At 33.9% G+C, this 23,565-nt stretch overlaps 1 protein-coding gene across 3 annotated transcripts in view; it reads left to right on the top strand.

Annotated features, from left to right (window-relative positions):
* Lrrtm4 (leucine rich repeat transmembrane neuronal 4) overlaps window positions 1-23,565 on the top strand; it is a 741,934-nt gene that overhangs the window by 190,126 nt on the left and 528,243 nt on the right. The gene's annotated exons all lie outside the window — the stretch shown is intronic.

Raw genomic sequence — 23,565 nt, 5'->3', positions numbered from 1 at the left:
AGTTCCTCTAAATATAATTTGTTTTCATTTTTTACATTCATTCATTAATTTATTTTTTCTCTCAGTTCCACTTTATATAATCTTAAAAAAATACAAAACCTCACAGTTGGCTTCCAGTCTTTATTATTTAAGTTATTGCTAACATAATTAATGCTTTGCTCTGACATACTACTCCTTTATTTTTTAGTATTTGGCCATATGTATGTGATCACCAAATTCTGTAGATACAAAGCAGTCTGATCTCTTCCACAAGCACATGTCTTTGCCAAAAACACTGCAGTATGTACAACCCTTTTCTTAAGCAAAGCACCAAAATGTTCTTTATTTTTTTACAATGTACTCTATTTAGATGTCATTAAAAAATCACACTTATGATATATGTCACTTTGTTAATTATGTATTTGACTCACTGTACTGATTGAGTTATGTAGTGTTGTGTTTATCAATAGTTTGGAGTCCATCACTATATTTTGGTTAGTAGTATTCTATTTTAAAAACTCTCCCTATGCAGTCTGTTGATAATGCACATTTAGATTGTCTTTATTTATGTATTTTTGTATTGATAAATGTACCTATTAGAAACATCCAGTTCAACTTTTTGGTTAATGAGATAACAAATTAACATGGCAAATGAGCATTTAAAAAAGAAAGTTGTAGTTCTCAAAGTTACTTACTGTCATTTGTGGGAGTCCCAATTACAGCACCTTCTTGATCACAGTAGGTGATGCTGTGATGTTGGAGTTCTGGTGGTGTTGCTGTTATTTATCCTAATGGGCATATGTCAATATTTCATGTTTTTATGTATATTCTAATGGCATAAATTGGTGAATATTATTTAATTTGATTATTAGTCATCTGTATATTTTATCTTGAGATATCTGCTTAAATATTTACAACATTTTTCCTCCATTGAGTTGGTTTTGATTGTTGAGAACTTTGAGTTTTTTATTCTGATTAAAAGTTGTCTTTAAAATCTGGGATTTGAAATTAATCTTTCCAGATTTTGGACTTGAATTTATGTTTCTTACTGTTAGGTGGCTCAGAGTATACAATTGAATTTTGATAAAGTTGCTATTTTTTTCAAACATATTTTGACAGTTTCTATTTTTCATTTTAGTTAGTGTGGTATACCATTTATACATAATGTGATTAATGATACATTTCCTTAGATCTGCCATTTCATTGTCTTGTATTTTTTGGTTCTTTCTTTTTCTTTCACTCTTTTAAACTATATTATGCTATTATAGTTTAACTTTTTGTAACTGGTGCTATATGATTCATTTGTACAAATCACAGTTATTTCTGTAGAATTTTCTGTTTTTTTAGTTTTTACATGTTTAATTAAATTATGAATTGGCATGAACTTTGAGTTTATTCATTTTGTTTGTCACATTAAGAAGTTCCTGATCTTATTAGATTTGGAATTGTATCACTGTCAACAACTTCCAGATGTCTCAGTTACTAATTGTTTACTACAATTTTTTTGCATTAGATTTCCTGCCTCTGGTGCTACATTAATAAAAATATTAAAGTGTCATACTGTCATACAAGATTCCACATTTATTTTCACCAAACTTTATTCTCTCTCACATTAAATAACTCCTATGAATGCGCCTTTACCTTTACTACCTTTTTTCCCAGTGGAATTTCTATTCTTCTGTGAAGACCATCTGCTTCTGTTTAATTCTAAAATTTGCTTTAAATTATCCTTTATGCTTTCTATTTTTACTCTGAAATTTGTTAGCCCATATTCATTTAAAGTGTCTATATCCTCACTTCCTGGAGTATTTTATAAGGTGTGTTTTCAGTCTTTTTCAAATAATCCCAGCATCTATTTAATCTCAGAATTAATGGATATGGTAATTTTCATATTATGTACAGAATACCAATACTTCAATGACCTATTTCCCTAGAGATGCTTATATCAAGTATTGCAACTTTCTGAAATGTATCCAACTAGCCTAGCTTCATTGCTTTGGACTACCATCTTAAATATAGCTTTTCCAGAGAAGTCTTCCTTGGCTACTTATGTAGTTACATCTATGCAACTTGGCTATTAATTTTCTTCCCAGGTAGCATAAATATATCACTCTTCACAAAGATAATTGACTCAGATAGATCTTTAGCAAAAGAGCATTTTAAGGGAAAAACAAACAAGCAAACATCAACAATCTCCTACACACACACACACGCGCGCGCACACACACACACACTCACACATACATAATACCTTCCAAATCTACCTAGAGACTTATTTATGATTCTGTGTTCTCTAATAATTGCAGCCATGATATTTTCCAATTGTTTAATTGATATTTTTATCTATTAAACATTTTTTCAGTAATTCAAATACAGTAGTGTTCATAAAATTAGTACAGTTAACAAATTCATACTCTCTCCATATTTTAAAAATTGGTAATTAAAATTTTTAAATAGTATCCACAATAAATATATGGACAACTACTAGTGGGAGAACAGCTAGTAATTAAGAGTTAACATATATTAATAAAGTCCAATATCTAAGTTCCATTTTTGAAACTCTAGCATTTCTAGTATTTTTTGTAAAACATTTTAATATTTACCTTAAAAATGATTTTAATAGAATCAACTCAAGTACCGAAGAAAAATCTCATTGTCCTATATTTTAGAAACCTGAAAAATCACCATTGTCTATGGATAAAATTAGCTAAACCTATATTTCTTTGAACTCCTCGGGCTGCAAGTGACAGAACTCCAATGAAGTGGCTAATGAAAAGCTGAAGAGGCAATGTTTCAATTTATCTTAATTGACAGGTGAACTGGCTTCATGTTGACTAGATATACTTCAGTAGTTCCTCCATCCTGATACCAATAATGTGGCATATTCTGTACCCTCTACAAACTGTCTTCTGGAAACTACTATTCTCTTCAAAAAAATTTATCATTGGAACTGCTCATAACCCTTTTTTTTTCATCTTTTCAAAAACCTTCTTTAAAACTTTAAATGATTTTTTTCTCCTGTATTCTGTCAAGCAAACTCCAATCCATGTTTAAAATATTTATTTGGGGCTGGGAAGGTGGCTCAGGGGTAGAGTGCTTGTCTTGCATGCATGAGGCCCTGGGTTTGATTTCTCAGCACCACATAGGCAGATAAAGCCAGAAGTGATGCTGGGGATCAAATGGTAGAGAGCTAGCCTTAAGCTGAAGAGCTGAGCAACAGGTCCCAGGCCCAGAGTCCAGGCCCCACGAACAAAAAACAAAACAAAATAAAATGGAGGTTGATAATGAATACAAATTCCCTTATCTGTCCCAAATATAAATTATATCAGCTAATAGGTCTCGCATAATGTAAATGTATAACATTCACATTTTTAATTTAGTCAATATATATTTTTGAGATTCACTCTTTTACTGAACAACAATACATATATTTTGGTCTCCCTAAATTGTAAAGCCAGCAGTAGAAAATAGCATGCAAATAATTATCCGACTATATGATAGTGAACCGTAGTTTACTACCATCCCTAGGATTGTCCCGTGGTTGCTGAAGTAACTGAAAATAACTTGAGGTAAGGAATGGCTTACACAAAGGTGCAGCGTTAAGTACACATCTCAAGCTGAAGCAGGGCCCACACTGGAAAAAAAAATAAAGTAAAAACAATTCACATGGTGGTGGAGGATGGACAAAAGCATGAACAAAGGCTCAAAAGAAAAGGAGAATATGATTCTTCCCATAAATGGAGTAACAACAAACAACCTTTCAGGACTTGATCTTAGATGATGAGCCTAAGATAAGAAATCTTGCATTGAGTATTCTGCCAGACTTTGAGAACTGTACAGAGGTCTTTAAGTGGCCTCTGTAGCCAGAGATTGTCTGGCCTATGTTAGTTTTTAATGGCATCTTACTGAGTAAATGAACCTTCATGTTCTAACTGGCGTATGGGGTAATGAGAGCATTGCAGTATATATCCATGTGTCCAAAGAGGATTTCCCTTTACAAGTAGATCATCAAAAAAACTAAATTGCAAAATGCTTCATATTAGTTATTTCACACTACATGATTGTTCACTGACATAAAAGTATTTTATGAACTTGTGTGATATGTGCTGTTAAATATTTACTCCATACTCTTTTTTAAAGAAAATTCTTAACTCTAAAATGTAGATTATGCTTCCCTAGGCAAGGTCTGTATTTTCATTTTATTAGCTAACTTGTGGTGTCAAATGCTTGAAAAGAATATTGAAACCATGAGTTATGGAGGCCAATATTAAAATCAGTTCTGATGTTCCATAAGTGATAAATCAAGAGAATAGAAACATAGTTGGGTTATAAATTGCTTTATTTCTGTATTAATGTTAATTCCTAGCCCATAATTCCATCCCTACCAATTTTTCCCTATTTCTTTCTCTCAGCCTGTGACAATAAAAGTGATTCAAAGGTCAGCAACCCACATACAAGTTTTATTTCAGTTAATTTACTATTATTTCAGAATTTAAGCTTATATTTGATGCTTTGGATGCAAATAGGTAACCTTTACTAATGATTTATAAGAGGCCAGGGAGTATAATTTACTCCATAGATGAATTAAGCCATGCATTCTTTATAACAGAATTGATCATATTCCATATATTACATTTAAAAGTAACGCCATATAATGGTTGCTCCAAGGTTTGTAAGCTCATAAATTGTGAATCAATGTCCCTTTGGGGACATACTACTTAATGCTTCCATCTCTGGCTATGCATGGATGAGGCATGTATGAACACAGATATAAACACACATCTCCACATTAATTAGGCCATGTAGATGTAAACTAATAAAATAAAATTTACTCTATGCTTCTTCTAACTTTCCCCTTAAGCTCTATACCTATTTCTTATTAACTTATTAAATAATATAGCATAAAGTGGTACATTGCACTTCTCATGATACCTGTTTTATACCAGCCTTCACTCAAATCCATGCAGACACTTTCAAATCCAGTGGCCTCCCAAACACAAAGGAACATCATTCGATTTAGGAAAGGCAGCAGCAATCACTGGAGAGGATAAACCAGGTGGGAAAGTTCATAGTACAAAATGCTTTCCATGACAACTTTACTTTGCTCAGGAGAGGGATCCCTTTTTACTTCATTTCTCAAACCACCCTTGTCCTCTGAATCTGGAGATCTGACATTTCTTACCTTCTATTTTTTATATATCTTACCTTGGTACACAACGTATGCAAAGTGTAATGCCCTCAGCAATTACCTCCATGATCTTTTCCACTTCACTTGCCTTATTTCTAATTGTGGACATTAACACATGCATTGCAAGGAGATGAAGTTAATGCCATCATTCATTTAACAAATACTTGTTGAATGCCTGATCCATGCCAGCAACTAATTTAAATTCCACAAAAAATAGTTTTGTCATACCTTTATGTAATTATCTGGAAAGCCATACAATTAACAAATCAATTAATGTAAAGAGCACTGCCAAATAGCGCTTTTTACTTTTGATAAAATAGAGCAGGAAAAGGAATTGAGCATTGTGGGATCCAGGAGAGAATATTTTGGAAGTGGGACTTAGCAAGACCTCAAGAAGTTGGCATTTGAATGAGGCATTCATGGACTAGAGAAGAAAGCCATGTCTTCCTGAATGATAACATAATATTTGCATTTCATTCTCTTCAAATTATTCAGGTCAATAAGGATGGAAATAAGCCAACTTCATAGAAAAATATGGTCAGTAGGGCAGAGAAAAGCAAAGTACAAGTTCCTCCAGGTAGAAGTGCATTGTTCTTTGATGCCTTCGCATAGATGTGAGCTCTATGTAATGCCTGTGTAGATGTGCATCCTACTGAACTTCTAAGCTAGTGGTCAATAAAATGTCAGCATAGTAAATACCTTCAGTAAACCACTTTAATGTAATGACTTACTAGATAAGTGAGAAACATTGGTGCAGTGGCTACACCATCAGGAATATGAAATAGATACAAACACACACACAGGCACATGCACACACACACACACACACACACACACACACACACACACACACACACACACACACAAATACACATGCCAGATTTAAATAACATTGGCCACATAACAGGTACTTGACATTCTCCTTTACTATAACTGCAATGCATCAGTAGGAATCAACTTACTGACTGTTGAAAAAGATCATTTTAGAGGCTTGAGGGGGTAGAAATGCTGAACTTAGCCACAGGTGCCAACAGATCCTGATAATGAGAGGTCCTTGCTTGACACACAGCACTAGACTCAGCTGCTTTCTCAGTGCCACACAATATAGTGACGGCAGAGAAAAATACTGTCTGTTCTAAAATTGCTAAATTCCGGAAAGATAAAGTCACATTTAAGAGATTTTTTTACATAGTAATTTAAAGAGATCCCTGAGAGTACAGAACTATCCATTAAAATGAGGAATAAGAATAATTTTGAGCCAGATATTGAAGGAAAAAGGCCGTCTTACTACAAACTGGTAAAATGTTTTCTCTTTCTCTCTCACTTTTTCTTATTTCATGGAAAAATAATGCAACTACTATTGAGCAGTGACTGAGACTCTTGTTCCCGTAAATGGAGCTATTAACACTCAGTTCCTTCTCTTCATTCTGCATTGTCTGCAATATGCAATGTGTGCTTCAGAAGAAGAGGTGAGTGTGACAGAAGCTTCATGGTCTCAGTGTCTAGCTCATTGGCTAGCTGCTTGTTAAAAAGAAAAGAAAAAGAAAAAGTTTGCTAATCCCTACAGTAAATTCTAACTAGTCACATCCAGAACGATTAGGCATTTTGTTAACAATGGATACTTTGCAAGTAGCTCCAAATCTGCAGGGAAAAAAACCACAGACTAAGGTATATATAAAATTTCAGTCTATTTCAGTCGTGATGTTCCAAAATTTTTAACTATATCTTGCACTGCTAGGTCTAAATCCCTTTTTTGTGGCAGGAAATGTTCAATTCATTACCTTATAAGGAACACCTCACTAAGGAGTTTTATTTTAGCCTCACACTCAGTTTACAAAATCCATGAGGACAGAAGTATTTTCTTCTTTTTAAAGATTCAAGGGGGGAAATGAAAGAATGGAGAGATAACTTCACACAATATATTAAAAAAATAAACTCTTGTTTCCATAGCATCATTTTAGATGGACAAGTGTACATAGCTATTGAGCTATTGTGATCCTCTGCTAGGACTATCCTAGACATATACTAATTATTACAAATGAGGGAAACCATGGAGTCTATATTTCTTTGGGTCTCTCTTACTTCACTTAATACGATTATTTTCTAAGTTTTTCCATTTCCTTAAGAATGGAGCCATGTCATTCTTTCTGATGGAAGCATAGAATTGCATTGTATCTACTACATTTTCTTCTTCCATTCATCTATTCATCTATATAGTTTATCTGATTTGGGGAAGAGAAGTGGGAAAACAAATTGTTGAGACACAGGACAAAGGGAAATGATCTTTACAATTTGGGGTGGGGAGGAGTTAGGGGGAGGGATAATGAGCGAAAATGAGGTAGGGGTAACAATGTTCGACAAGAAATATACTCACTACCTTACATATGCAACTGGAACCCCTCCCTGCAACACCTTTACAATAAAATTAAATTACAAAATAAAGATTTGGTTGAGAATGGGGCTTAGTAATAGGCTTGCCTAGCATTCATGAAGACCTGGGTTTGATTCCTCATTGCCACATAAACAGAAAAAGCCAGAAGTGGTGCCCATGGCTCAAGTAGTAGAGTACTAGCCTTGATCAAAATCAGGGACAGTGCCCAGGCCTGAGTGCAAGCCCCAGGACTGGCATATATATATATATATATATATATATATGTCTATATATGCATATATATGTCTATATATACATATATGTATATATGCATATGTACTGGCAAATATATATAAATATAGTGGCAAATGTATATGTAAATATAAGTATATATAATAAATTTATAAATATATACATATATATACACATACATATATATGTATATATATGTATAGGGATTTGAGACCAAATAACAACTAAATGTCACATTTTGTGTCAATTCGCAGTCCTGCTAGATGCAAGTGCCCATGCCTTTATTCTATTAGAATGAAGCTGTAGTTAGTATCTCAAATAAATTATATTCTACACATTAAAAGGAAACTAGAAGAAAAGAGGACTCTTATTTTATTTTTATGTAAACATGATGTATCTCTAAATAGAGAAGCAGAATGTAGAAAAATGGTGGAAAATTAGAGAGAATGAAGATAAATATACCTAGAAGGAATATAACAATACCACACTCAACCCAAGGTTAGGGCTTCCAAACATTGAAATGTGAACATTGACAATTGTGTGATTGTATAGTAAAAATGTTACATACAATGCAATTTAACAACTACTGAAAATAAAACAAATCCAGTTAAGAATTAAAAGCCACAATTAAGGATAAAGTTTCATTTTGTACCATTATATACTTAAATAAAACATTTGAGGCTATAATCTTAGCCATATGTGGTTGAACAACAAAATTGAATAGTAAGATACCCTTAAAATCTATTGACATGGCCTAAAAAATCCCTATGATAAATTGTTATGACCTCTTTCACACAGCAGTTTGACATACCATTATGTTTTTCTACTTTAATGAAAAATCAAGTCCAAAAATTATGAATAAGGTCTATTTAAAAGTATTTGCTAATCATTAGGACAGCAGTGTGCTTCTATTCCATTAGTTCTCCCCAGAAATTCTAGAATTTCTGAATGTTAATTCAGCCAATTATCTATTGTGAATTGTCGTATTTATTATTTGGTTTACTTTTCCTGCAATTGAAGCCCTCTTAGAAAAAAAAAACATGAGGAAACCTAAAAAAATGTTTCTTTTATGTTTTACCAGATTACATTTAGAAGTTTACCTTATACTTTAAAAAAATCAATAAAGAAATTTAGAGAGTTTACAAATATGAAATAGATTTTACACTAAAACTAGAAGGAAAGTTCTTCCCAGAAAACATATTAACATTTGTAGTACTTGTGAAAATATTTATCTCTTAGATATTGAAATTGATCTCAATGAAAAGATGCTGTATTATTCTTATATACTACAAGGAAACCAACAGAGACTACAAGACAAATAATTACACTTAGGTAGGACTAATTAAACAGCACTCTAAACATTCACACTGTGAGAACAAAGTTAGGAATGGATCACAAGGGCTCCATATTTATGTTCACATGATCATGAAAAATCCTGCTTATCGAAATGAACTTCAAGAAATGGAAATGAGGTTTTCTTTGCACTGTTTCCAGTTTTCTTTCTTTCTCTCTTTCTCTTCCTTTCTTTCTTTCTTTCATACTTTTTTCTTTGTCATTGTTATTGATTTCTGTACCATTTGTCTTATAAGTAAGGTATTCTGATTTGGGGAGGGGAAGGGAAAGCACAGAAACAGTGGGACAAAGGTTGAATTAACTCAGCAATGATACTCACTAGACACTATGTTAGTAATGAACTGTACAACTTAGAAGAAGGGGGATCAGGAGGGTAAAAATTGGGAGAAAATAAAGGATTGTTTAAAGACATTGTTTAAAGAGAAATGTACTCAATATCTGACTTGTATAACTGTAGCCCCTCTGTACAACACCTTTAAAATAAAATTTTAAAAATAAATATTTAATATTCAGAGAATTGTAAATTTCTGTACTTGTGTACATACATTTGTTTCTCTGAGAAACAATCCCAATACTTTTCCATATATATCTCACAGGCTGAACACAAATAACTGGACTGTTTCTCTAATATGCACTATTATAAAAATTACTGAAAATATAGTAGTCATGAAATACATTCAAAAACAAGAATGCTCAATACTTTGACTGTTATTCTCCAAGTTATTTTCAACATCAGCTCTACTCCAGGCTAGATGAAAATAAGGATTTCCTATATATTGTTAGCAATCATGTGGCTTCAGAGAGAAGTGTCCTTCATAGAACCCTTCATTTTCACTTTTGTATGTACTTAACCTATTTGTATTATCCCTTTCACAAAATCCCCAACAAACATAGAGAACAGATCACAGGATCTTGGCATTTCCTTCTCCAAGAATTAGCATAATCATGGGTTTGCATTGCTTCTTACATTATTACCCAAGTAACATTGGATGGAGTGATGGAGAGATGCACAACATAGAGAGCACCCTTGGACTTGCTATATAATCTTAGGAGATATTTTTAACTTGCTTTATATCTTCCTAGGATTGCTAAGCCTGCATCATTAAAACAATGCATGCCTGAAGTAAAAGAAAATAATTCAAACATGAGGTAGAAAATGAATTGGAGAGCCACAAAGAGATGAAGTGAAAACAAAGTAAGAATGTTCTTTGTTTCCAGAGTTAGTTCCCTAAAGTTATGTTTTCCCTATATGCCAATCATTTTATAAATATAATTTTCATTTTATTTCAAATGCTATAGAAATGTCAGTACATTACTAATGTTCTTTATAAATAGACTTTTAGATAGCAGTTTATCAGCTTATTATTTTTTATCTGTGCAGGAAAGAACTAGCTGAAGGCTCTCTCCTCTCATCGCTCAATAAAACATAAACAATTAGTAATATTTTAAATATCACTCCTTGATTGCAATCAGCACTACTGAATAAAAATTTTTAATTGGATATATGTCAGCACCTTCTGTGGGTAGTTAACAAGTCATTTGAACTATGTTGGCACATTATAAGTAGTCAAGATTAGGGAAGCAAACAATTAAATAACAAAGCAGATCTCAAATTTTTCTGAATACCCAATCTGGACTAAACAAATGATTCTCCACCTACAGTCTTTTCTGTTGATTACCCCGTCTGAGTTGCATTCCTTAATCAAGTAACATTTCTAAAATACAAATTAGAGCCATTCACTCCACTGCCAAAGTTTCTAACCCAATCATGTATTTGGTGGATTCGAACCTGCCTTCTTTAACCCTCCTGGCTCTTACTTCATACTCTAATGAAGCACACACACTCAGTTACTTTTCTCTGTTTCTGGACCCTTACCTAAATAAATTTATAAATTACAGCCATCATGGGGCCTGAACTCTGGGCCTGAGCGCTGTCCCTCAGCTCTTCAGCTCAAGGTTAGGGCTCTACCACTTGAGCCACTGAGCCACTTCCGGCTTTTTTCTTTTTGCTTATATGGTGCTGAGAATCGAACCCAGGGCCTCATGCATGCAAGGCAAGCGCTCTACCACTGAGTCACCTTCCCAGCCCCCTTATTATATTAGAATTCTTATCTACCACTTACCATCCTTGGCTTATCAACCTATCTAAGAAAATTCTATACATTTCTTATATATCAAAGCAAATATTGGCACTCAATAAAGTTCCATCACTTCTTTCTCCATTTGTCATCTTTTATCTGACAATAGGACAATATCCTCTGTACTTCTCCCCCGCCCCCCCCCATCCTTATGTATTCAGGTGTCAAGAAATTTATGAGCATGTGTCACTTCCTTGACATGTTGATTGTAGGATCAATTACTGAGCACCATCAGTACAGGAGCCATGATGTGTACCACCTCATATTCTCAGTGCAACCATGGTCAAGGAGAATTGCTAGCTTTATTTTTCCTTTGTCATTTAGCAATGTTGAACATAGTTTAGATTTTTCCAGCCTAATCTTTTGAGTTTTATTTGTATTGTTTTTTTGAGACAACATCTTGCTATGTAATCCAGGCTTCTCTGGAGCTCATATAGTTCAGATAAGCCTTAAAATTTTGGTTTTCTAACAGAGGGCTTAGGTTCTATGTGTATGGCACTATATCCTACTTTGTTTCTAATTTCTTGTCGATAGGAATATAAACATCCTAACATTTTGTGTCTAGAATGGTGATTCCAGTAATCCTCACTGAAAACAACTCTGGGAAAGCATTGGTGGCTTATGCCTGTAATCTTAACTACTCAAGAGGCTTAGGCCTAGAGAATCTCAGTTCAAAATAACATAAGAGTCTTTATCTCCAGTTAACTACCAAAAAGCTGGATTGGTAATGTGGCACAAGTATTGGAGTACTGAGACCTTAGTTTAAGCCCTAATACCAGTACCAAACAAATCCTATCTGAACACATATTAGATAGTCATTAAATATGTATATACTCAAATAAAAATACTTAGAAAGTCAGAGGGTACAAGAGATGAATGGATGCTGTCATATGAATATTTATTTTCATAACGTGGTCAGTTATATGTTGAGTTTGTTGTTGAGTGAGGTTGTGTATATTACCAGTATTCCCTGGGGCAGTGCACATTCTTCCTTCTTTCATTCTTTCATTGATCATTATTATCAGGCCACTACAATTTCAGGCAATAGTTTTAGGATGCCTTTCAATGATAGTTACTAAAACTTTAACTTCCAAAATACATTATACATTCATGAACAAAATGTGAAGCCCAAGGGGAGTGTGCAATGGGCTGTGATCTATGGTTTACAAGTGCTGTCGTAGGAAGAAGTTACACAGGACTCTTCCCAGAACTTAGCAGATGATTTATTCCTATTTAGGGATTTCATGCTGTACTATGGGCACATAAATTTAAACAACTTGACAAATGGCCTCTATACTTCAACCCTGATAGCTCAAAAAGGTACTGTGTATGCTTTGTGTATAGAATCTTTTGGAGCAGAACTCTCTGGAAGCTGAATGAAACAATAGTAGCCTATTTGGTTCAATGTTTATCTACTTGGACATTTATCTACTCCCTGACGGATTTTCTTGGTCACCTTTAATAGAGACACTTTGACATGGTTAGAGGCCTTGGGGGCTCTACTTTCAGGATCAAGATTCTTATGACCTTGTTTCTACAGGCTTTCTGAAAAGTTCCCTTATCTGCCTAAGTTCTAGATTACTCAATTCTTATCTCTTCCCTGAGCTTTCTATACTAAACTCACTTTGCAAGGAGAGATTGAAGTCACCGAAAACATCTAGCCAGATTTTTGTTACATACTCCTTTACTCTATTACAGTCCCAAAGAGAGACACTTACAAAAATTTGGCTGAAGGTCAAAAGTCTTTTTTCTAGGTCACTTTAATTCTTCTCTAAATCTATTGAGATCCTCTAAATTTTAGCCAGATGGTGGCATATTTGCTTGTAATCTCAGCATTCAGAAAACATCAAAAGGATTGGGATTTCAAAGCAAACTTGGGCTATATAGCATGACATTTAAAACAACAATAACAAAAAGCAAAATAAATAGCAAAATTGTGCATGTTCCTCATAGTTCCTTTAGTACTGAAAAATGAGTATGTAATTTCATGAATAGTGTTGACCTAGTGACCCAACTCTGCTATGCTGATTCTTCCTTTTTCACATATTAATGAATTGGTCGACGCTCTCCTCTTTAACTGCTTATCAGTGTATTTCAGTGAAAACTCAGAGTTTTGAGAGGATATTTTCTTCTGTCTCTAGACTTGCATGCTGAGTTTTGTCACCTGTAAAGTGGAAAAAATAGCAAGAGTTCTTAAAATGAAAAAGAAAGCAGGAAGGGAGAGAGGAGAGAGAGGGAGTTAAGGAGGGAGGGAGGGAGAGAGAGAGAAAGAGAGAGAGAGAGAGGGAGAGGGAGAGGGAGAGAGAGAGAGGGAGAGGCCAACAGAAACACAGAGACCAAGACCGAGAGACTGACAGTGAAAGGTGAGAAAGAATATGACATCTGCCCTTCTATTACTAATTTTTCCCCTTTTCAACTATACAGTAGTAAAAATGTCAGCTGGAACAGCCATCTTCAGGATTCTCCATAGAAACATCAGTGCACTCTGTGTCAGCAATCACCATGAAGCTGGAGAGGTGGCTCTGCCTGCCTGAGCAGGATTTTTATGGGGCTGGGAATTTTCAAAGCTGTTATTCAGTTAGACCTAATAGCAACAACCTTCACCTACACCTTTGAGCTCACTTGGACTTTAAATTTAACTTAATCTCAGGTTATATCAAGTGGGCTATGGAGTTAATGGATAAAACCTATTTGCTGAAATTATAACTTTTATTACAAAATAAGAGGTCACCTAGGGTTTAGTACAGTCTGTAATAAGAAATGCAATGCCATGTCTCTCAACATGTGTATTTTTAAGAAAGGCAGATTCTAGCTGTAAATCCCGGAAATGATGAGTGTACCAAAGAGTCTACTTTTCTTCTTTTGTGTTTTTTTTTTCTCTTTCGTGTGACTTCTCAGCACTTCCTTAATTTTTTCCCCTGTTTATTTCTCTTGTCATTTTTCTTTGTATCTTTTCTTCAGTTTTTATTTTTATTTCATTCTGTCTTCTCCTTTTTAAAAAAAATAATTTACATTACATTTCTTCTTAAATTTGTCCCCTTGTAAATTATCTACTGAGGCAAGATCTAAATGCATGTAGGCCTGCCTATAATTAATTGAAAGAAACATTGAAGGCAAAAAATGACTGTCATCAATCTTAAATGTTGTAATTATATAAAGTAATAAAAATCCCATGTTTTCTCTTTCGTTTATTGCTACTCAACCAAATTACAATCTTATGTTCTTTTTTTCTCTTACTTATAGAGATGTGACATGATGAAACAACAATTTTACATAACAGTCTTTATTATATATATATTTAAATAGCTCTTCACTGTTATCAATATGCTACTAATTACTTTCCATTAAAAAGAGAGCGGGAACTGTACACCCACAGTGTTGTATAATATTGCGAAGTTGGTGGAGCAAAGTTTGAAATTACATATCAACACAATTTTTATCAGAGATACAAATTATACCATCTTTTCCTTTAGAAATTTCATAAAACCAAAGCATAAAAAGCCTCAATGAAAAGCAGACAATGCTATCATTTATATCATAATGTATGAAAATATTTATATAAATAATTAACATCTTTACTATCCTTCAGTCTAGGAGAGGAACTATTCTCTGCATTTAACTCTGAATGGATATTTTGTCCTTGCTCTTCAACTATATTCCCCTATGAAGAGACAGCTAGAGATACAAATATAAAACACTCAAATGTATTTACTATAAATTTTTGAGATAAAAAAGATTATATAATAAAATATATATTCTATATAAGTATGCTTAACTTGGCTAAAGGATAGATAATTTTAAGGACAATCTTATTGACATAAAAGTATATATTCAAATGTTACTAAGCTGGAGGAAGCCTAGAACACATCTGTTAGGGTGTTTCTGTGTCTTCATCTGTTTTCCTCTAGGAATAAGTAACACAAGTATTTGAATGAAGATCTTCAGGGTAGATGGGTGAGGGAAGGAGCAAGTAATCTTCCTCCTTCTCCTGTTTTCTCAAATGCTAAGACATCACATTTAGGGATAGTGTGACCTGAACTCTTCAGAAGCAAATTATGAGTGGTGTATATGTGATACATCATTAACTCAAGTGCTGGCTAGGGAACAATAAAATTTTTACAGCATTTTTCTCATACAGAGTACCAAAAGCTGACAGTTATAGAATATTTGATACCATTTCAGAGTCTCCTTACAAAAGAAAACCAAGGGATAAAATTTCTCAAGATTAAACATGAAAGTATCCTCTGAAAAAGTGATAATTTTGTTGACAAGTGATTGTGTTGACAAATGATGAACCAGCAACTCCAAATCTTTGTGGAAAGCCACATTTTCCTTGATTTATGTTTTCCTCCTTCCTATGCTACATTTACTTTTTATGATATCCACACCATCTAATCTTATTGTCATTCGTTTTTGAATCCCATAGCCCTCTATAGCTAAGGAATGACTTGACATCTGCACTTGCTTAGCTCATAGGGGTCTTAAACTCAGTATATCCCAAACTTACCTCGCATGTATGATGAGTTCCACCCCCAGTGCACCTAAGAATTTGTTAGGCTAAAAGATTAAAAATCATTCGAAATAACTGTCTTAGTTATTACTTTGGTTGTCCTAAAAAACAAGAGATATTATAACAGCAATTTGAGTAGATGTTCTCTGTAAAGTGAAATAATCATTTGCTGTATATGTAGTTCTGAGGAATAGACAGTAGTTCATTACTTCAAAACATGTCTCAACTTTTTCTACATAAGGGATTCATGGTGTTTCTAGCAGCCCACTTTCACAGGAGATGGTTCAGAAACAAGGAGTGGGTATATACCATGGCATCAGGTTCATCCACACAATTTAAGTGATTTTCAATATATATTAATTCAAATTCTTAACTAATAATTCAACTAATTACCTTTACTACCAACCACCTTTGTCCAAGGCAATACTTTTGCTCCAGGCAAATAAAATATCCTATTAATTCGCTTTTACAAATCAATTTTTATGCTTGTTTAATTAGTCTCCAAATCATTTTCACTGACATCTATAACATATAAAATGAAACCATATCCCTGTCTTGATATGCTTTGGAAGAGTCTCTGAATCTATAAATTAATCTCTAAAATGCAGTGTGATCCTGTCTTTGTTAAACTTTCTAGTCACATTCTGAACTATGTATTCCATGCTTTATTCTACCTTATGTGTAAGGAGATATTTGAGTTTTCTCACAACAGGAAGTTGCTTTATGCCTCAGGGCTATTATCTATGCTATTGACTCCTTCCTGAACACTTTACTCCAGAGGAAGCTATTTGTAGAGAAAACACCAATCTTCCCCTTACTTCCTAGACTCCATTTGAGCTTGTTTTTACTTTTTCTTACTGCAACTTTAGTTGGTGACATCTTTCACAACAATACATTTATGTGTTTATGAGCTTACTTGTTAAGTAGCCTAACTCCTTCTAGGGTTCACTGTACTATTAAGTATTAAGCCTCAAGAAGGTAAAAGTGCTATCCATTTTACATTTGCAGCTGTCTCCCATCTACTAAACACTTTTAACACAAGCTAAATTCTTAATAAACATTTTCAAGAAAGAAAATATCAATAAAGCAAAATACATCTGTGATAAGGGAAGGAAATCAGAAATATGATAGCTGTTCTAATCTGAACTCTATGAAAATTCTGTTACTTATTTACTTGGGTCCACTTAAAGTCATTGGTGAAATGCCTCAATTATTTGCAATCTTAGAAAACCTAAACTGAAAACTAATAAAAGCAGCTTAGTAATTCTCAAAGAACTATTCCTTACTTTGTGATTAAGATAACAAAAGTACATTTTCTAAGAGCTTTGCCAGTATTAACTACTGGATTTTTGTATAAATTGGAGACCATCAATTTCCCAAATGTACTGGTTAAAGGAATTGAGACCCAACAAACTTGGTTTGCCCAAGACGATACATATAATGAGAGCAAAGCCAGTTTTCAGCACTAGTTTCATTCAGAATGTCCATACTTCAGGCTGAAAAATGTAAGTTTACAATTATGAATAAGCAGTATGAACAGTAATAGCCATCAATTAAATGTAAACTCTTAAGGAGTACCTCTTACCTCACTACATTGTTTCTCTTACCGATAGGGACTGGAGATAGTTAAAAAAATGTTGACCTCCCTAACAGCTTTTAACATGATACTGTTCCACTGGAGAGCAACCAAATAATCTGTATGTTCATTTCCATTAATATTGTATTTTTGTTTTCAAGAAGCAGAAACAGAAAGTAAGTTGTTATAAGAAATAAAGGGAAATGGTTGGGCCAGAAAATTCCTAAAGTTTAACTCCAGGCAAAGATAAAAGTTGTAACAATATTTCCCATAGTTCAGTTTATTTCAAACTCTGCTCTTGGGTCTTTATCAAAGGCAGGTTCATTATGATCTCAAGATAATACCTAAGAATGGCTGCTGGCTTCTTTATGATTCAGGAAAACAAAGTTTCTTAATTCCCTGCACAAATTTTGGGGAAAGAAGTTCTAAGATTTTCCGTGTTTGGAATAACCTTGACCAGGAAATAATCATAGAAGATTTGTTATGGATTTACTATGTTTGGAATGATGTTGATCATGAAGTAATCATAGCAAATAGAAGAATGTCAAGGGACAATCAGCAAGGACTAAGTCATTGTTCCCAGGAAGATGATTAGAGAGGAAACTGATGTGTGATCTTCAGACTCTACACAGAATGCAGTGTCCATGGAAAAGTCAGTTTCTTCAGATATTATTGAGAAGCAGTGGATGACATTTTATGGACAACAAATGAAGTTTGATTATAGATATATAGTCATATAAAATACATAAATACATAGAGATAGAGAGATAGGTAGATATACCTATCTCTCTAGCTATCTATATGTAGATACATCTATTTATTCATCTCTCTGTATATATATATATATGTATGTGTATATATATATATATATATAATATGTGTCAGATGGAGTAAAGAAACAATTATGCACAGATTTAGTAACCTTTTTAGTATCCATGGGTATATTTTTCCAAAAGATCACTATTGAGGAATATATAGAATTTGGTACTCAAAATTAATTCAAATGGAATTATATCACACATACCTTATGTCTGAGCATCTGTGACTTGACACTTCATAGAGAATACTATATTACTGATGCAATTTTTTTTTTGTCTGTCATGGTGCTTGAACTCTGGCCTGGGCACTTTCCTTACACTCTTCAGCTCAAGGCAAGCACTCTACCGCTTGAGCCACAGCATCACTTCTGGTTTTCTAGTGGCTTATTGGCGAGAAAGAGTCTCACGGAGTTTCCTGTATGGGCTGGCTTTGAACCATGATCTCCAGATCTCAGCCTCCTGAGTAGCTAGGATTACAGGCATGAGCCACCAGCACCTGGCTGATGCAATTTTTTTGTGGTAAACATTAATGTTGCTCACCAAAAAATAGGTATTTTTGCATGCTCTTCATCTTGAATATAAGGATGTTTGATTAAGTTTACTTAGACTTCCTACTTCATCACTTAAATTAACTAACCCATTTTTCCTCACTTTGAAGAAACCTTTTGAATATAGGGAGTTATAGTGTTACAAAATTAGAACAAAGAAACACTCCACAATTTAAATAATTTGCTCACAAATGGTGATAATGCAGGACCGACAAGGACTTCTCCACATTAAGCTGAGATGCTTAATGTATATGTGGGAGATTAACATTATTTTTGTTAAATATATTATATTTATGGTTGGAAAATTGAATTTAATGAGTTTACATAATGAGGCACTTTTCTTACATTATATGTGTGTGTGTATGTTTGTGTGTGTGTGTGTGTGTGTGTGTGTGTGAGTTTGTGGGCACTGTCTCTGAGCCTTTTTGTACTCAAGACCAGCATTCTACTTCTTTTTTATTTTAATTTTATTTATTTGTTTATTTATTTATTGTTGGTCGTGGGGCTTGAACTCTGGGCCTTAGCACTGCCCCTCATCTCTTCAGCTCAAGGCAAGTGCTCTACCACTTGAGCCACAAGGCTACTTCCAGTTTTCTGGTGTTTTATTGGAGACAAGAGTTTCATGGCCTTTCCAGCCCTGGCTAGCTTTAAACTGGGATCCTCAGATCTCAGCCTCCTGAGTAGCTAGGATTACAGGAATGAGCCACCAGTGCCTGGCTGCACTCTACTTCTTGAAGACACAGTGCCACCTCAGGTTTCTGGCTTGGCTGCCTTTGAACCAAGCTCTTCACATCTCAGCTTCCTAAGTAGCTAGGATTACAGGTGTGAGCCATCATCACCAACCTTCCTATATTGCAATTTTTCAGGCTCATTTTGGCAACCTGTTATGAGCCCTTATTGATATTGTGCTTTGTAAAGTGCTTCTGATAAAGCAAATTTTCTTAGAACACCAGCCCTTATTTTTATCGTGAATCCTAGGATTTACATGAATATACTTTGTTCTCATTGGACTCAGAAATGTTCCAAGACTTGGGAAAAATATTGTTGAATTATTTGTTGAAGTTACTTTTTGTTACTTCATGAATATGGAATCTTTAAAAATGATCAGAGAGCATGTTCTGGGACTCTGAGTTTATCATGAAAATGGCTAGAAGAGTTACATGTGGAGTATATGCAATAGAAGTCATTATTTTACAGTCTCATGTATATTTGGCTCCTACAGAAAGACTGATAAACACATACCATTATGTGGTTTAAGCTACCTAACTACCAGGAAAATTTGTAGGCCTCCTCAACTACCCACCTCTACTATTTAGAAAAAATGCACTGTTATAAGTGACACCTCTTTTGTGAAGCTGAAAATACCACCTTTGGCAACAAAGAGTTTGACTTCAAATGGCACCTCTACTACTTCTAAGGTATACTTTATCTTAGTTGATGTTGAAGAGTTTATTCCACAAGTAATGGAGGAAATTCATTTTTAATAAAATAAAAACATCTTTGAACTTTACAACTTGGGAGGGAGGGAGAAGTTGGGGAGGTGGGGTGAGAAGGGATAGTAGGTGAAAAACCAAGAGGAGGTAACAATGCTTGATAGGAAATGTACTCATTATGCAACTGTAAGCCCTCTGTACAGTCACTTTACAAAAAAAATATAAAAATAAAAAGTAAATCAAAAAATCTTTTCCCCTCTCTTTAGCTCAGAATTTCCTTCATTAAATTTTAATTTAAAATAATCTACTCAGACTCCTCAAGATGATGTAAAATAATGAATTCTATTGAATTTACATCAAAGTCATGGAGGGATAGGAGATTTCTCTGTCTTGTTTTCATAAAACCTTAGGTCAAATGCTCATTCTGGAGTTTATTCTTTCCCATATTTTTGAAATTTAAAAACAAAGAAAGTAACATAATTTCTTCTCGGATTAATTCATTATTTTTTTAAAATAACAAAGATCAGAAACAATTATCCCTTGCTAATGTCTATTTAAATAATCAGATTTTTGGCATAGTACATATATATATATACATATATACATATATATATATTTAGTAAATATTAAATATGAGGTGCTTGTCCTCCCTTGTCCTCTTTCCTCACCATGAATATTTTATGTGAAGTCATAACAATTCATTAAGTTCTCCTCTCTTTTCTGTCAACACTTACATAAAACTTACTGGGTTTTAGTATCAGACAATAACCCAGGGTAGTTAACAGACTTCATTTTAAATTTTGAAGTGTTCCCTAGGAGAGAGTCCTCTGAACTTCCTGAACTAACAATTGCCTTCTGGTTCTGTAACAGGGATTTAGATCAGAAAGTGCTCTCATTTATATACCTAACATTTTCAATGAAAGGCAAACTGAAAAATTGATTTTCATTGCATGGGCACACACATGGGCTAAAACATTTTACCAATAAAATCTACCTCCTGTTTCTTTAGGCTTGAAACTTCAATATGCAGAGGAAAATCTGTGCAGTCATGTATGAAAGAAACATTTTTCTATTCTTTTATCAAAGGATCACAGGACAAATAGATTGATAATGCATCCATGACTATTAACCAGCAGATGGTGCTTTTAGAAATAAAGTTATAATAGTTTACTTGAATATCCTTATTGCAGAAATAAAACTAAATGGAAATAAGAAGAGGTGACATTTGACTATGACATGAACTAAAAATATTTTATTGAAATTTTTGTGTTTTTACCAAGCTCAGTACAAATTTTCTAATATCAGTATCCACTTCTTGTCATATAATGAGAGAGATGAAAATCAAAGAAGCCGAAGAAGCATAAATTAGAGAAATTTGGTTATCTATTTAAATGTTGGATACTTATCTAGTTGGAATTTTCTAAATACTAGCATAACACCTATTGTTTTAACTCAAAATTGGATTGAGAACACATTTTCTTTCTAATAATTCTCGTTATATTATTTTAAGTATTGAAATTAAAATGCTTAATTAAGTTATGTGGGTAAAATTACCAACAAAATACATTTCTTGATCTCTTACAACAACATTAGCATTTTCTTTTAATACCTTTGTTAGGTTTCTTTCTTTTAATAGGTGCTCCATTTTTCTTATATCATCTGAATGATATGATGCTGTTCTGGATGGTCACTTGGAATCCTTGTTGGGGAGAAATTTATTTGAAATAGAAACAAAAATAACACAATCTGGAAAACAATGCAAATTAAAGGCAATCTTTAAAAACTTAGAGAGGAAAATTAGCTTGACTTGATTTTGATGGAAAAATAGTGTATGTATAGGTAGTCACAATAGAGAAAGGAAACAACAAAATGGTGAGACAAAGGGCAAAGGGTGAACCAATGCAACAGTGATACTCACAAAACACTATGTTGAAAATGAACTTTACAATTTGGGGATGGTGGGAAGGGAAAGTGGGAGACAAAACCAGGGAAGGGATAACCATGTTTAACAAGAAATGTACTCATTACCTCACATATGTAACTCTAACCCTTCTTCACATTACCGTTACAATAAAAATAAAATTTAAAAAATCTAGAGCTAGGTGCCAGTGGCTCATACCTGTAGTACTAGCTACTCAGCAGGCTGAGATGTGAGGATCACAGTTCAAAGCCAGCCGGGGCAGGGAAAGCCGTGAGACACTTATCTCCAATTAACCACCTAAAAACTGCTGTGGCTCAAGTGGTAAACTCTTGCCTTGACTTCAAGAGCTGAGGGACAGTGCCATGTACAGAATTCAAAACCCAACAAACAAACAAACAAACAAATACATCTAACCTACCAAGGAGCCTATGGCTCACTCCTGTAATCCTTAGCTATTCAAGAACCTGAGATCTGTGGTTTGAAAGCCATATAGGGAAAGTCCTTGAGACTCTTGGTTTCAATTAACCCTGAGAAAACCAGAGGTGGATCTGTGGTTCAAAGTCCTAGAAGGCTAGCTTTATCAAAAGAACTCTTGGCCAGTGCTTCGGCTCTGAGTTCAAACCCCACAACCTAGACAGAAAAAAAAAAAAAATCTAAGCTTTCAGAAATGAATGCTTTTCTCCATGACCAATGTCTGAGAGGTGACCTCATTGTAGAAATTAAAGAATGTAGATAAGAAGCTATCAATTTTGCAAACTGAAGCATAAGAATCTGCACTAATTTTATTGCTATTGTTTTTAGCCTTAAGTCATTTGTTAAGATGTCATTAAGACTGTGCATGGTGCATGTTGTTCCTTTTTCACTTGGGAATGAAAAAAATACAGCAGGTCTGATATAACTAGAGGAAACACGAGGCTGAGAATGTAAAGTAGATAGTGTCTGAGATTAAAAAAAAAAAAACAAAAACAACAGCGAGGAGTAGGCGCAGCAGAGGGTGGATGGGGAGCTAAAACAAGCAAGACCGTATTCCCTAAAAGAGCAAGGTAATGGCTTGTGTTCTTATCTTTTCCTTTATATCTATATTGGAAGTTAATGAAAAAGAATTTGCTATCTAAATAAGCAACAATCAAAAGAATGCCTTGTGGCGATTCTCATAAAAATCACCCGAGAAGACAAACTTAAATGGTGAATCCCCAGTGGGGGGAAAATATGAATTTTAACTCACTGGATGAATAACATATCTTCCATGGACAATAAATCTCGATTTCAGTATAACCAACATATTATACTTACTTCAAAAATACTTGTTTCTATAGTTTTTAAAGCCAATGGTAAAATATGTTGAAAGTACTGTCTTTGTACAACTTCTATTTACATCTGAGGACATTTTTAAGTATATCTGTTTGAAAGCCTGGCATGTTGATTTTCCTAAAATCATTAATTAATTTATTCACAATGACATCAGAGGAGGAAGTAGA

Source organism: Dipodomys merriami, unplaced genomic scaffold, assembly GCF_024711535.1.
Source record: "Dipodomys merriami isolate MVZ:Mamm:240054 unplaced genomic scaffold, mDipMer1.0.p SCAF_37, whole genome shotgun sequence".
Lineage (NCBI taxonomy): Eukaryota > Metazoa > Chordata > Mammalia > Rodentia > Heteromyidae > Dipodomys > Dipodomys merriami.
This window is presented reverse-complemented; position numbering and strand designations above follow the sequence as displayed.